Source organism: Protomyctophum parallelum (assembly GCF_964188405.1).
Source record: "Protomyctophum parallelum genome assembly, chromosome: 6".
In the NCBI taxonomy this organism is placed as follows: Eukaryota; Metazoa; Chordata; class Actinopteri; order Myctophiformes; family Myctophidae; genus Protomyctophum; species Protomyctophum parallelum.
In genome coordinates, this window is record NC_139701.1 from 28490625 (window position 1) to 28504922 (window position 14298).

Sequence of the window (14298 nt, forward strand, 5' to 3'; positions counted from 1 at the left end):
ACTAATTTGGTTTCAAGTCTGACTTAGGTATTTACACGATTCCAAAGGCGAAACAGAAGTGGCGGTTGCAGGACATACTGTACGCTTTATTTTCTACTAATTTCCAGCGCTTCCGATGTTTGGCCCAAAGCATTTGGAAATTGTATGAGCCGACATTGACAGTCTGTCTCGAGAGAGAGAGCGAGAGACTATGCCTGTCAGAGAGCGAGAGACTATGCCTGTCAGCGCCGAGATCCCTAACTAACCGGCACTGTGGATGTGGCGTTTCTGATCAGCGTATCAGCAATTTTATGCTGACTGACAAAAATGTGCAAGTGTGCTATGTGACAGCCATATCTAACTAGCAAATAGAGAACCACACAGATTGGATAGAGCGCACAGACAATTAATAACATGCTGACATGTAATGCAATCAAAGCCTGCACTGTGCTATCCCTTTTCATTAGGTCTACCTATTTAGTGTGTGTCACTGTCAATCAATTGTGCTGCTGGGCAAGTGACTCAAAGTTACCTCATTCTAGAGCCAATTATGTAAAATGTCCCTAACTCTGTCTCGCACGCTTTCTGTTCATCCCATCCTTCAGTCCTTAACCACACTAGCTTCCCTAGTCTGGGCATGCTATAATAGGACAGTAAGCTCACATCATAGGGCTGCCATAGCCGAGTGGGAAGATTGACTGCCTGGCAAACAGAAGGTCCCCAGTCTACGTGTCCATGAGCAGGGCATGGATAGCATGGGCAATTGGCAGCAGTTGGGGGTTAATAGTCTTATTAGCCCCCAACTGCTGCCCCGTAGCTCCCGATACTTGGGATGAGAATGCATATTTTTTCAACACAATGCAACATATTTCACAGTACCGTAAAGAAGTGTTGAATATAGTATTATTATTATTAACACAATTGTGACTTCGTGAGCGTGGCTATTTTTGACTAAACGATTTGGTGTAGGGGGAAAAAAGAAACTATATGTACTATATCCCTTGGGGGAATCCCAGTCAATGAAGTATATGAGGGTTAAGTGGTTAAGATCAGTTGTGTTCTAGGTTTTTTCGGGGGGCATACGATAATTATTCCCTGCACAACATAAACACGAATATAGGCTATACGTTCACGCATGGTCAATAGATGAAATGGTTAGCAAGACGGTATAAGCTTTTCCCCCTAAATCTCTGCACGACATACTACATAGTAATATATCATAACACGTTAGAAGAAACCACTGGAAAAGATACAGGACCAAAAGCATAGTGTGCAGGATCCCATCAGTCAAGCAGAATCCTCCAGTAACTGTATGGCAGGATGAAACGACTGCGCTGAATGCGAATCAGAGGGGGGCTATCTGTTATCTGATTGGCTGGCATGGAGAGCTGTGTGTGGAGTTAGTTACTGGGGAGAACTGGTGGGGGGGGGGAGATAATGGCGTGGTGTCAGCAAATAGACCCTCAGGTGGATGAGTTGCATACGCATGTGTCTAAAAGGTTTCATAATTATCTGTCCCTGAGACGCAATTCAAATTGGAGTCTATTATGTTGTCCATGTCAACTCAAGTCCTCATCATGATGCAGGCCTCGTTTAAAAGCCAAGCCAGCAACTGCAGGCTGACTAGTTATCTTAGGTGTAGTACAGATGTAGCCTACATTGTCAGCAACCACTGGGTCCAGAGTCCAGACTATTGGTGAGAGATATTAAGATTTAAGAAATCAGGTGAGTCATCAATAGTTTTCCATGAAGCGTTCACTTTAAATTGGCTCATAAAAGATCAGACAGGAAGCATGAATGTGCTCAGTTTAACGGTAGAGAAACTTTTTAACAATGTTCATAGTTAACCAAAACTCATTAGCAATTAATACATTGAAAAGAAAATTAACCGATCTATTAAAATTAAATTAGTTTTCTGTAAAAAAGGATATATATATTATTAGGGATGTTCCGATCCGATCCCGATATGACAAATAAAGGCCGATCCAATACTTCTCCCGATACCGATACAGTATCGGGACATCTCTATATATTTTATATGCACAATATCACAATTGTGCATATAAATATATACAATATCAGTATAAACAGAGGTTTCACATATCCTAAGCTACCCTGGCTGCAGCACTGTAAAATGAACAATACTTTAGGCATACATGAACAAATATATAACTTAAATAAATGTTTACCAAACAATATTGTGGCAGCGGTGGCCGAGTGGATTGCGGAGCGGGCTAGATATCGGAAGGTCGCCAGTTCGAATCAGCGGTCCGACACGTTAAAATTACCACCGTTGAAGTGCCCTTGGACAAGGCATTGAACCACCACCATGAAATGCTCCATGTGGGCCTGGCTGTAAACAAGTATCTGATGCTTAGTCCAGTTACCCTTGGTAAACTTGATTTACCAGAACGCATTTCTTCTTCTTCTTCTATTCCGACTTTGTAATGAAAATAAATAAAAACTAAATAGATTATGAATAATATAAAATAACCATTTAACTGATCGAATTAATTCATTATTACAACACACTGATTAATGGTTCAATAGTTCATGACATCGCTGAGAACATCATTCTGAGAAACCTTGGGTTGAATATTGGCCTAAGGGTGTTAGAGGAAAGGCTATAGGGGCGTATGCAGGTGTACCACAACATTCCAAAGCAATCCAAGTAGTTCATTTTCAAGCTATGTTGTTTGAGACCAAAGTGGTGAGTGGCAGAATGGACCGCCATCCTTAGAACCCTGTGGCTAAAATGGATTGATCAAATTAATGCAATACTATACAACTAGACTTTGAGACAAATTATAACTCTCAAATCCAAAGTACAGTTTGCATTTGTCAAGCTAATTCTTGTTAGGAGGAAATTGGGTGCGTCTTGGATTTTCTCAGTCTTACTATTGTCCATTCATTAATGCATTATGTCTTATCAATGCCATTGTCTTTTCCAAGCCTCTCTGATTAAACCTAATTATTAACATACCCAGGCTCATCTATGTCATAATTATTGTTCATAACCAGAAAACTAAATCTGTGCATACAAAAGAGCAATTCTATGGAAAGACATTACGGCATGCCCATAACAATATATGTATGATTAAAGCAGTTAATGAGGTTGTGCAGTGAATAGACATGCAGTAAAAGAGCCTGGGAGTGTAGATGTGATTGTAGGGGAAGTTATTATCAAGACTGACCACCATTTGTGGGAGATATGAGTAAAAAGAGATTTCCAGAATATTCATCACAATATACCGGTTACAGTATGTTTCCCATTGAATAGTGAAATAAAGGGACAAAACAGTACAGATTTTCCTATAATGATTGATAATTCAAATACTGCCTTTCAATAACATTTTTTTCCTCTTCTGGGTGGCAAGTAAAGATATGCATAAAACATTTGTTTTGTCAAAGTTAGTAAATGAAATACCAACAAAAGCAGATCCAGGTTGTTAGAGCTTGTAGATCTGATACAGTATTTTAGGAGCATAACACAAGTATATATCAGGCTTAATACTCCAGCAATACCAGCAGTTGCAGACACATGTACATGTACGCACACACACACACACACAGCTAGTGGAGATACAGCAGACAGCTGAGAGCACAGATCAGGGCTCATTAAATCCTGTCAGGCAGCAGCTCCTCTGAGGTCAAACCCACTCTAACTTACACACATTAACAATGGATCTGAAAGACACGTGCACGGCTTGCGTGCGTGCGTGTGTGTATGTGTCATGCCAACCCTGCATACCTGCACTCAATCTGGTATGGACACACGCACGGACGGACGGACGCACACACACACAGATAACACTGATATACTGCACAGCGGCACAGCATTCATCATCATGTTCATCTGCCTTCAGCCAAGGTCTATCTGCATTCCTGGTCTGCGCACACAAACCGTTTGTCGGTCTGTCTGTCTGTCTGTCTGAAGAGATGGGAACAACATCAGACAGCTTAGCTCAGGTCTACAGCCAAACATGCTGTCGGCTGTCGGGTGGAAACCTCACATGTCCAAAACAGTTACTTTTCAAGATTCAATTAAAAAGGTCAGCCAGCCCAAAACATGTGAAACAATGTGTTTTGACATTGTAGATCTGCTATTTTTGCTACTTTTGTGTGACACAAATGACGAAGTAGGGCTTCAATTTATGAAAAGAATATGGAGATAAGAGTTTTCTGCCTGGCAGTAACAATATTCTCTCTCATGCGTCTTTCTCTCCTTTTCTCTCCGCTTGCATCTAAAGTCAATGCAACTAACTCATTTAATCCACTATTAAAAAAATCACACCCGTGATATATTTATCCTGCATGTTTACCTTTAAGTGACTCAAGTGAGTGGTGCAACTCTGTGTGGGGGAAGTTCCAGACCCACAAAAACGTGGCCAGGGTGCCGGCCCAGTTCCGGCGAGCCGCCCCGCATCCGAAACGAGAAATGACAGAGTTACCGTGTGGGGGTCCCTGTGTGTGTGTGTGTGTGTGTGTGTGTGTGTTAGGCTGCGCAACAGTGACACTTGGTTGTGCAAACGCAATTTTCGTGCACAGACAGACCCAGCCAGCCAAGGACGGACACAGCCAGCCAGCCAGCCAGCCAGCCAGCCAGCCAGAGACACACATAGCTGTCCATATAGGTGTGGTTGCACCACTCAAGAATATCGATAATCGTTTGAAGGAGAATTCCGGACTAGCCGTTTTATTACCTTAATCTGATGTTATTGCGACCATTAAGGTACAGTTTATTATAAAAACCTGCATTTCCCGTCAGTCGGTCGGTTGTAGATCTTGTAGATCTACTATTTGCAATTATTAAAAAAAGATAATCAATAGAATAATTGCTAATAAAATAATGGATGGTTGCAGCCCCAGTCACCGCTGTCGACTTCCACATGATCCATCTGTCCTCACCTACCTCCCTTCTCTAATCAAGCCCTCAAGGGAGATGCTACCCCTAATTTACACTTGGTTGCTCACTAAAAATAGCCGACCTACAAACTCTCAATGCGTTGCGCCACAAGGCGCTGCGTTGTGAGCTTGTAGATATGCAATTTTTAGTATGTGATGCCGGTGCGCAACTACTGTCTGTAAATATACATCAGCCGTTAGAATGCCATTATTATCACCCTAGGCCAGAGAGGGAATGGTGTGTGTGTGTGTGTGTGTGTGTGTGTGTGTGTGTGTGTGTGTGTGTGTGTGTGTGTGTGTGAGGGTGTGTGTGTGTGTGTGTGTGTGTGTGTGTGTGTGTGTGTGTGTGTGTGTGTGTGTGTGTGTGTGCGTCACGCCGTTGCGTGCACGTGTGTGTGTGTGTGTGTGTGTGTGTGTGCTATGTGTGTGTGCGCGTGCGTGTGTACGTGCGTGCATGCGTACGTGCGTAGAGAGCGAGAGAGAGGGGAGAGAGATGGGCGAGAAGAATCGCTTATGGATGGGATCCATAAAAGTTTCATTAGGGTTGAGTTGTCCACTAGAGAGAGCATGCATGTTGTGGATGTCCTGAGCACAGAGCTGGGGAAGCCAAGCACGTATGAATTAGAGCCAGATGTAAACCGCATGCATGCACAAATACAACTTTATTGCACTTTAAAAATGTACGGTATAAGTGGTGAACAGGCAAGAGAGACAACTGATCCTAGAGCCAGATTCACAACACATTGGCCCCTTTTCCACAGGGGTTGAACCGGTTCATACATTTTTCCCCACCTAATGTGAAAATGAATTGGTTCAGAACCCTAAAAAGTTGGTTCGGAACTGGTGGGAAAAAAGGACCATTATCTCGATTCAGAATGAAAAGGACTAAAGGATTAGGATGATTTATACTTAGTTGGTGTTAGTAGATCTACAAGTTACAAGCTGATTTAAAACGTAGTTGGTGTTAGTAGATCTACAAGTTACAAGCTGATTTAAAACTTAGTTGGTGTTAATAGATCTACAAGTTAGAGCTTGTAGATCTGCTATATTTGGTGTGAGACACAGAGGGCAACCAAGTAAAAAACAGGCATGACTGGTCATATGAAACTACATATACTGTATGTAGATGGCAGAAACAAGTTTCCTTTAGTTTTAGTGCCCCAACCACGTGGAATGACTTACAGCTCTAAAGATCTGCTCTTACATATGGTCAATTTAAATCTTTCATTGCAGAATTACCCCCAAGTGTCTGCAACATGTAAACATAGATCAAAACTAGAAAAAGTGCCCTTCCGGGCACAGGTCTCCACCAGGTTATCCACAGATCCGTGCAAAAACACTTTTCGGCCAGTTATAGCGCCACCTTGAGGCTGAGTTGAAATTGTTCATGTGGCATTTCGTCCTCGGCCTAGTGGGAATGTGGGTGCACAATTTCACGGAAATCACGCGATGTGTTCATGATTTGCAGCATTTTGTTTGAAACTGAGCACTCCTGTGAACTTTGGAAGCCAATCTTAACCAATCAGGATGGAGTCTGATAAATCTGATAAATCCGTTTCGTTGAATGGCTCTAGAGAGACTGTGTACCAATTTGCGTGATGTTTGGACAAAATCTGTAGGTGTACTGTGCAAAAACTTGTTTTGCACAAAGCGGCCTCCTGGTGGCGCTATAACAGGCCGTTCTGGAAAGTTTGGGGCAGAGGTTCATGGTTGGCATCCAGGGAGTGTGTGTGCAAAATATGGCATTGAAAAACTTGTTTTGCACAAAGCGGCCTCCTGGTGGCGCTATAACAGGCCGTTCTGGAAAGTTTGGGGCAGAGGTTCATGGTTGGCATCCAGGGAGTGTGTGTGCAAAATATGGCATCGACCGGGTTAATGGTGGCCGAGATTAGCTGTTCACGGACACACGGACACACGGACACACAAACGGACGGACACGCGGACGGACGGAGTGCAAAACATACTCTCCCCACATGCCTTCGGCCTGGTGGAGACAATGAGGAAATGTTGCTGTTCTGTTTTGTTGTTTTTGTTTATTGCTTTGAAAATGTTGTATTATGTTGTACTGTATCTCGATGACACTGCAAATGAGGGAAACCTCAATGTCTCTCGAGAATAAATAAAGGTTTGAAAGAATGAATGAAAAGTTTAATGCTCATTATGTGGAAACTGGCTTTGGGTGCCAGCACGGAATTTGAAAACCACCTCTGACATTTGACTACAGATGATGTATTTCAAACTCTGTGTCCGGTTGCATGGAGGGAGGCGAACACAACACAGTCATCCACACTGACACAGGACTGCCAAACCACAGACCCTCACAGTCACCCACTATGTCACGCAACGGGATGCAATATATACAGCAAACCACAGTCACTACGACTACAGTGAGCAGCTTGTGTGTGTGTGTGTGTGTGTGTGTGTGTGTGTGTGTGTGTGTGTGTGTGTGTGTGTGTGTGTGTGTGTGTGTGTGTGTGTTGTGTGTCAGTCTGCTCTGCACACAAACACATATTTTTGGTCCCAGGAGAATGATTTATGTACACACGAGCACTGCACACACACGATATGTTTCAGCACGTGCCCCTATACCTTTTAAATCCATCCATACACACGTTTGAAAGATTTAAGACCTGCAAAAACATTCTGCCAGCAAAAAGTTATTTTAAGCTTGATAAACAACACTCTCTCTCAAGCATACAGGTATGTGCGTGCGCGCACGCACACACACACACACACACACACACACACACACACACACACACACACACACACACACACACACACACACACACACACACACACACACACACACACACACACACACACACACACACACACTTACTTTACATTGGGAGGGGTCTTTTCCAAGGAGACACGAACAGGAAGCTCATGCCTCCTAAGCCAACCAATCACAACACAGTACGTCTTGGTAAGGGGTTCCATTAAGGAAGTCCCATGTTCCCTCTGGCCTGCTAGCTCCTCTCAGGGCACACTGTGTTGTTTCCTTCCCGTTCACGCCAGGAGCACATTGAAGTACAATATCACACGGATACAATGAGGGAAACAATGTTAGGATGAGCTAATAAGCCATTGTTCCTAAAAGTCCACTCCCAGAGAAAGGTTTGCCAAGCAGCAAGTGGGACTTTTGACGTTAATATGACCCGAAGACCTTATAAACGTTGGCTATTCCTCATCTTAACCTCCTCGGAGACCTTGTGCTTATAGCTCCTTGAATGCACGTACAGTATAATAGAACTGTCAGCCGCAGTTGAAAACCAAAACTATTGTATCGCCCCCTGGCTGGCTGTCAACAAAGAACAAGGCATGGCCTTACAGTCTCTATGGGTGCTCTGTCCCCCATGACAGGCACCCCCTCCCCCCCTTCCTCCCAGCTGTAGGCCACATCACTGAACCCTGTCCAGCTAATCTCGCCCACCATGGGAACTCTCCAGAAAAACTAAATGCTACAGTAACAATGCAGCTGTAGGGCATAAGTTGATTTGTACTGGTTGGTTACAAGAAGATGAGACGGTCGTCGAGGCCCACACACGCTTCTTAACAAATGCTTGTCTGACATTTATAGATGTTATATGCTATGTGATGTTATATCGTCAAAAACAAAAAACTGCCTTTAGTTCCTACATAGTAAAATCTTGAGTGTCCTTTTAACTCTCAAGGGCCTTTACATTAATTTAAGGGTTGTTTGTGTCATCATTACGTACATCCACACAAAATATTAGGCAGCCATAAAGTGACAATGTACACCTACTGTATTTACAAAGGACGTGACAACTAAGATACCATGTGCATTTATGGTGAGCATGCATGTGTGCAAGATTAAAGTGCATATACCGGTAGTGCATATACCGTTTTTTTTGTTTTGTTTTTATTATATATTTTATCCCACGATTTTGTAACCCATTTTTCACCCCTGTGTCAATCATCTAATGTGATCCTGGGCTCTACACACCCTCCACCAACCTAGTCCCCATATATGAGTGTCCAAGTTGCTCCTTTACACCTGACAGGGGGGAGTTTCCCTGGTTGGACGTAGCGCGTGGAAGGAACACGTTATTCCAACCAGTTCCTTTCCCCTCCATCAGGCGCCCCGGCTGGCCAGGGGGAGGCAGTTTAGTGACCAGGGTTACTGCATGTTTTTTGTGAGGGTTATACCGGTTATTATTAACCACGGTCCTATAATGGCAAGTTAAAATACATTAGTACTATAATTGACGAGGTTTCCTAACTTTCTCATCCAAAGTGGCATTCGGAAAAATCACTATGTTCGACAAGCAAGCAAGAGAGGAAGAGAGAAGGCAGCAGTTTGATGTTATTATGTGAGACAGACAGTGTGTAAGTATTGCAGCATGCCTCCTGGGCTGGCAGAGATCTGCACTCTACTGAATGCACCTTTCTAGTTAACAATATCACTCTGCTGAGAAAGAGTGTGAAGCAACCTGACCTGCATACAAAACTGCACAGGTACCTCCTGGTACCAATGCAACACAGGCATGAATCCTGGCACGGCTCATTATAAGTTATGTGAAAGATTATATTATACCGACAGAGACTGGAGACACAATGACAAAGATGAAAAGAAAAGTGTCCTCCAGTTCTACCACAACAAAGCCTGTTACTGTCTTACTAACAATAAGATATGGGTATTGCCATTTCGAATCGACAGCGACCACAACAGAATGACACATCACTATCACTGGTGATGAAAGGCGTTCCCAAACTGTGTGTAACAACGGACAGGTGATGTATTGGTTTTTGTAGTCAAAACAAAAGCACACTGCCTTCACAGCAAGGGTACAGAACATACTGTATAGACTGCATTTATGTCGCTGTAACAATGACATTCTCGTATAGGCTATACAGAATATAACTTGATTCAAACTCTGGCCTTCATTAACAATGATGTTTTAACACGCTGACCATAAAATATATAATGTTGTTTTTGTGGTACATGTTTTGCAAAGCAGGTTGAATGCAGCACTGTACTACTAGATTTATACTTGGAGTAGTTGCTTATCGTGTCACGCACCTAGTAGACTACAAGCTCACAAGGTGTCACAGGCAGCGCACCATTATGACCGTTTGCTGTATAGCCATTTTAGGTGTGCAACACCGGGAAAGGTAATGCCAAGCATTAGATCACAAAAATGTCCCCGTATGGGAAAACAAGTTTGAAAACCACTGAGGCACTGCAAATCACAGTGACAAACGTTAGGGCTGCATCTCCTCCAGCAGGCATGGCTATTGGCACAGAGCATCACATCGGGGAGAAGAATGACTGAGCGATTACACTGGGAGACATGCAATAACACCTGTGGTACCTGTGGCCACCCGGAGCTCAGCCCCCTGCTGACATTAATAGAAAAGGAGACGTACGCGTTGCTTCAGGGTGACGAAAAGCAACATGGTGAAAGCGAGGTGCAGAATCAAATCATAGTGCAGTAGAGGAATAGTGTGCCAACAGGAAATGAGATTAGCAGTGCAATCCCCAGGCCTAGACGTTCGCTCAGCTGTAGTGTGCACACGCATTTTGTTTTATTCCTTCACTTATTCAACAACCTGGTATTAAAGAGCATAAAGAAAGATCTTGTGTATGACCTCCTTATTAGGATTATAAAGATCTGTTAAGTGGAGAATTATGTGACAATGCATCTCAGGCGATTTTATGGAGTAACGCAAAAGTAATGTAACTAGTTACTTTCTACAGGGAGTAATCAAGTAATGTAAGGCAAATGTGTAGTGTATAACTTTTTTGAGTAACGGACCCCAACTCTGGTGCCCAGTCCACGCCCGTTTATATATATATATTTATGTATACATTTTTATTATTTTTTATTATTGACATTTTTTAATTTTATAAAACATTACAGATTATGTAAGTATGAGCAAGCATGTGCAGTTGTGCACATGAGTCTGTCTGTGTGTGTGTGTGTGTGTGTGTGTGTGTGTGTGTGTGTGTGTGTGTGTGTGTGTGTGTGTGTGTGAGTGTGTGTGTGTGTGTGTGTGTGTGTGTGTGTGTGTGTGTGTGTGTGTGTGTGTATGTGTGTGCGCATGCGCATGCGCACGTGCGTTCTCAGAGAGGACTTTATAATATGTTTTCTTCCCTCAGATATAGCAGACCTAAGAAGCCCCAGAGCTTCTTACAGCCGTGAAACATGAGAAGAACAGCTTCTTACTGGGGATCTGGTGGAGATAAAACAATACAAAATCCATCCAAGTGTTGCTGTAGCAAATGTTTGTTTCACAGACACACACAGACACACACACACACACACACACACACACTTGAACTCCCCTACCCCTTCAAGCAATCACACACCCAATTAGCCACACACGAGTGCACGCACACACAAAATATATTCCCACTGTGTGGGCACACAAAGACATTCGCAAGTTTCAAGAAGCCACAGTGGGCGAGTCAGTGAATGTTCAATTCTGGACAATTTGGATGTGGGAGAACTATAGGCACATGGCCAAGTTCTGTGCCAGGAAGCACTCTGCACGCACATGCACGCACGCACGCACGCACGCACGCACGCACGCACGCACGCACGCACGCACGCACGCACGCACGCACGCACGCACGCACGCACGCACACACACACACACACACACACACACACACACACACATCTATCTGCACTCTAGACTGGTGAGAAAGTGACCTGCAATTTTCCAGCAGTTCACATGATGCACACACACACAAACACAACATGACACTGTGTGACAACTCCCTGGCACGCCATCTGTTTGGATCCGGCGGTGATGTTTCTTAGCTGATTGATGTATGATATGATGTATGATCCAATACTGTAATTGTGGTCATCATGTAGTAGACAAATATGTTAAGAAAGTCAAAGGGATCCTGAGTGTTACTTTAATTGAGATAGTAGAAATATTTGTAGGGCAAATGCACAGCAGGAGAATGACATGGTTAGTTATTCATTTGACAAAGTCCTCAGAGCTGTGTGTGGGGGGGACGGGGACGGGACTGGACCCTATGAAAGAGCATCCATGCTCGCATGCTCACTAGAGTGTTCACAGCTTCTGGGTGGGCCCAGTGTGTGTGTGTGTGTGTGTGTGTGTGTGTGTGTGTGTGTGTGTGTGTGTGTGTGTGTGTGTGCTGTACATGTACCTATAAAGCTTCAATATAATCCATCAGATTAAGCTTCTAAGCCTTTCCTATATAGTAGTACCTCCGGAATGGAGTGATTGGCTGATGTAGAGAGGTCACAGACCACACAGGGGAACCATGATCTATGCCAGGACAATGAGGACATAATAGGACAAAATGTAAGAGAAAGTGAAAAATTGAATTTTTTTATTTCACTATCATAAATGTTGAACCTGGTGATCTTAAACCAAATGAAATGTCTTAAGCACAAATTAAATCAGTGTGTGACCTCATGCTGTGTTATTTTGAACACATTGACATAACTGGACTTTTATTGTCAATCGGGTAAAGGGGGTACTTGGATTTAGAAAACAGGGAAAGGGGGTACTACAGTCAACACAGTTTGAGAACCACTGATCTAGCTAGTGCAGCGGCATAACAAAAAAATCCGTACATATACTATTGACGGAGGCGTGGCTTTCACAAACACGGAAGTGCTATTTCACCGTGGCTGGTTTGGGCTATGCAAGTTCGGGTTTTATATTATTTAGTATTACTATTTCTGTCCCTATCGGTTTACACCTCGAACAGGGCTGAGTCTGCTCTACCAAACTTTGCAACTCAGTGGTCTCACGTGGCTCAAGTTCAGTAGCGCCCCTCCGTCATTGTCTATGGGGAGGTATTTTAGTGTCATATGTACAGATTTGTGGCTTTTCTAGTCATGTATGCACGGAATTGCAATCTGTGCATATTCGTGCTACGGGTCATGCTACAGACAGAGTCTCGGGCAGACAGTCAACTCTACACAGACATATTTATCACAGAAGATTGTTTTGTGATGATTAGGCCCCTCCCACTGCCACACCCCCTTTTTGGAAGATGTCATGACCAGTTACTCAGGTGTTGTTTGGGTCATGTCTACTTGGAAGTTATGCACCTTTTTTATGATAGGCCACTCCCATTGCAATTGCCCCACCCCTTTTAGCCAATTGGTATGAAAGCACCTGACATTCATGCAACATTTCAGCCTCCTACAGTAAATATTGTAGCTGCTAGAGGGTCATTTAGGAAGATTTGACCAACCGCTGACAGCCATTTTGAAAAATGGCTGCCACGCCCACCAGGATGAGAATTTGGGATGGCCCAATATCCAGTTTTGTTCCCAATATATCTTTCAACACTTCTGCCAAATTTTGCGCTTCTTTAACGATAGGTTAGCTATGCCCAGCCCTCTTCAATTTATATATGGACGGCCTGTCAATGCAGCTGGGGGGGTGCAAAACAGGTTGTATGATGGGTGATAGCCTAATTAATCATTTTATGTACGCGGATGACCTTGCCATACTTTCCCCAAGTAGCAGTGGGTTCCAACAGCTACTCAATATATGTACAAATTACGGTATTGACTTTGATATTCAGTATAATGCCAAGAAGAGCATGATACTCATATGTAGAACTAAAGAAGATCTGGAACTTAAGTTTCCTGCCTTTCATCTGTCTGGTCAAATTATGGGTGTGTCCAAAATTACAAAATATCTTGGGCATATCATAACAGATACCTTAGAGGATGACGAGGACATGTTTAGACAGAGGAGAATGCTTTATGTACAAGCCAACATGTTGGTCCGTAAATTTCACCATTGTACTACGGATGTTAAGGTAAACCTATTTAGAGCTTATTGCACCCCTCTCTACACAGCTCCACTGTGGGTAAAGTACAAGAAGGAGAGCTTACGCAAACTGCAAGTAGCCTATAATGACTGTCTTCGTATCCTGTTAAAAAAACCAAGGAGCACTAGAGCCAGTGGGCTTTTCTGTTCATTGGGACTCACTACTTTCATGGCTCTGTTGAGGAACTTGACATTTAAATTCATGAGCAGGCTGGATCACTCACTGAATGGACTCATTGGTCAGTTGACAGACCCAGGCCGTAGTTCTGTAAGGTACACTTCTACCATCAGAGGACACTGGTATAAGTGCCTCGCCTAGAGTGGTAACCTGTGGGGCTGGGTAAATGTACTGTATTTTTATTTTATTTGTATTCTCGTATTTGTGATCCCTACTGTACTGTCTTACTCTTACCTTGTGGGCCACGAGCCTGTAATAAAGTTTATATATGCCGCCCCGCTACTATATCCCCGCAAGGACAATAATTGACTATCATAAACATAGGAGCATTAGTAAACGTGCACACACACACACACACACACACACACACACACACACACACACACACACACACACACACACACACACACACACACACACACACACACAGACAC

At 43.4% G+C, this 14298-nt stretch overlaps 1 protein-coding gene across 7 annotated transcripts in view; it reads right to left on the bottom strand.

Annotated features, from left to right (window-relative positions):
- Positions 1–14298, bottom strand: part of kank4 (KN motif and ankyrin repeat domains 4) — a 94860-nt gene that overhangs the window by 76437 nt on the left and 4125 nt on the right. The window contains exon 1 of one of the 7 annotated variants that reach the window (XM_083767866.1): positions 7727–7775. The exons of the other annotated variants lie outside the window; for them this stretch is intronic. The gene's annotated coding sequence lies outside the window, so the exon portion shown is untranslated. Of the gene's footprint in view, positions 1–7726; positions 7776–14298 lie in introns of those variants that run through there. 7 annotated transcript variants of the gene reach the window in all.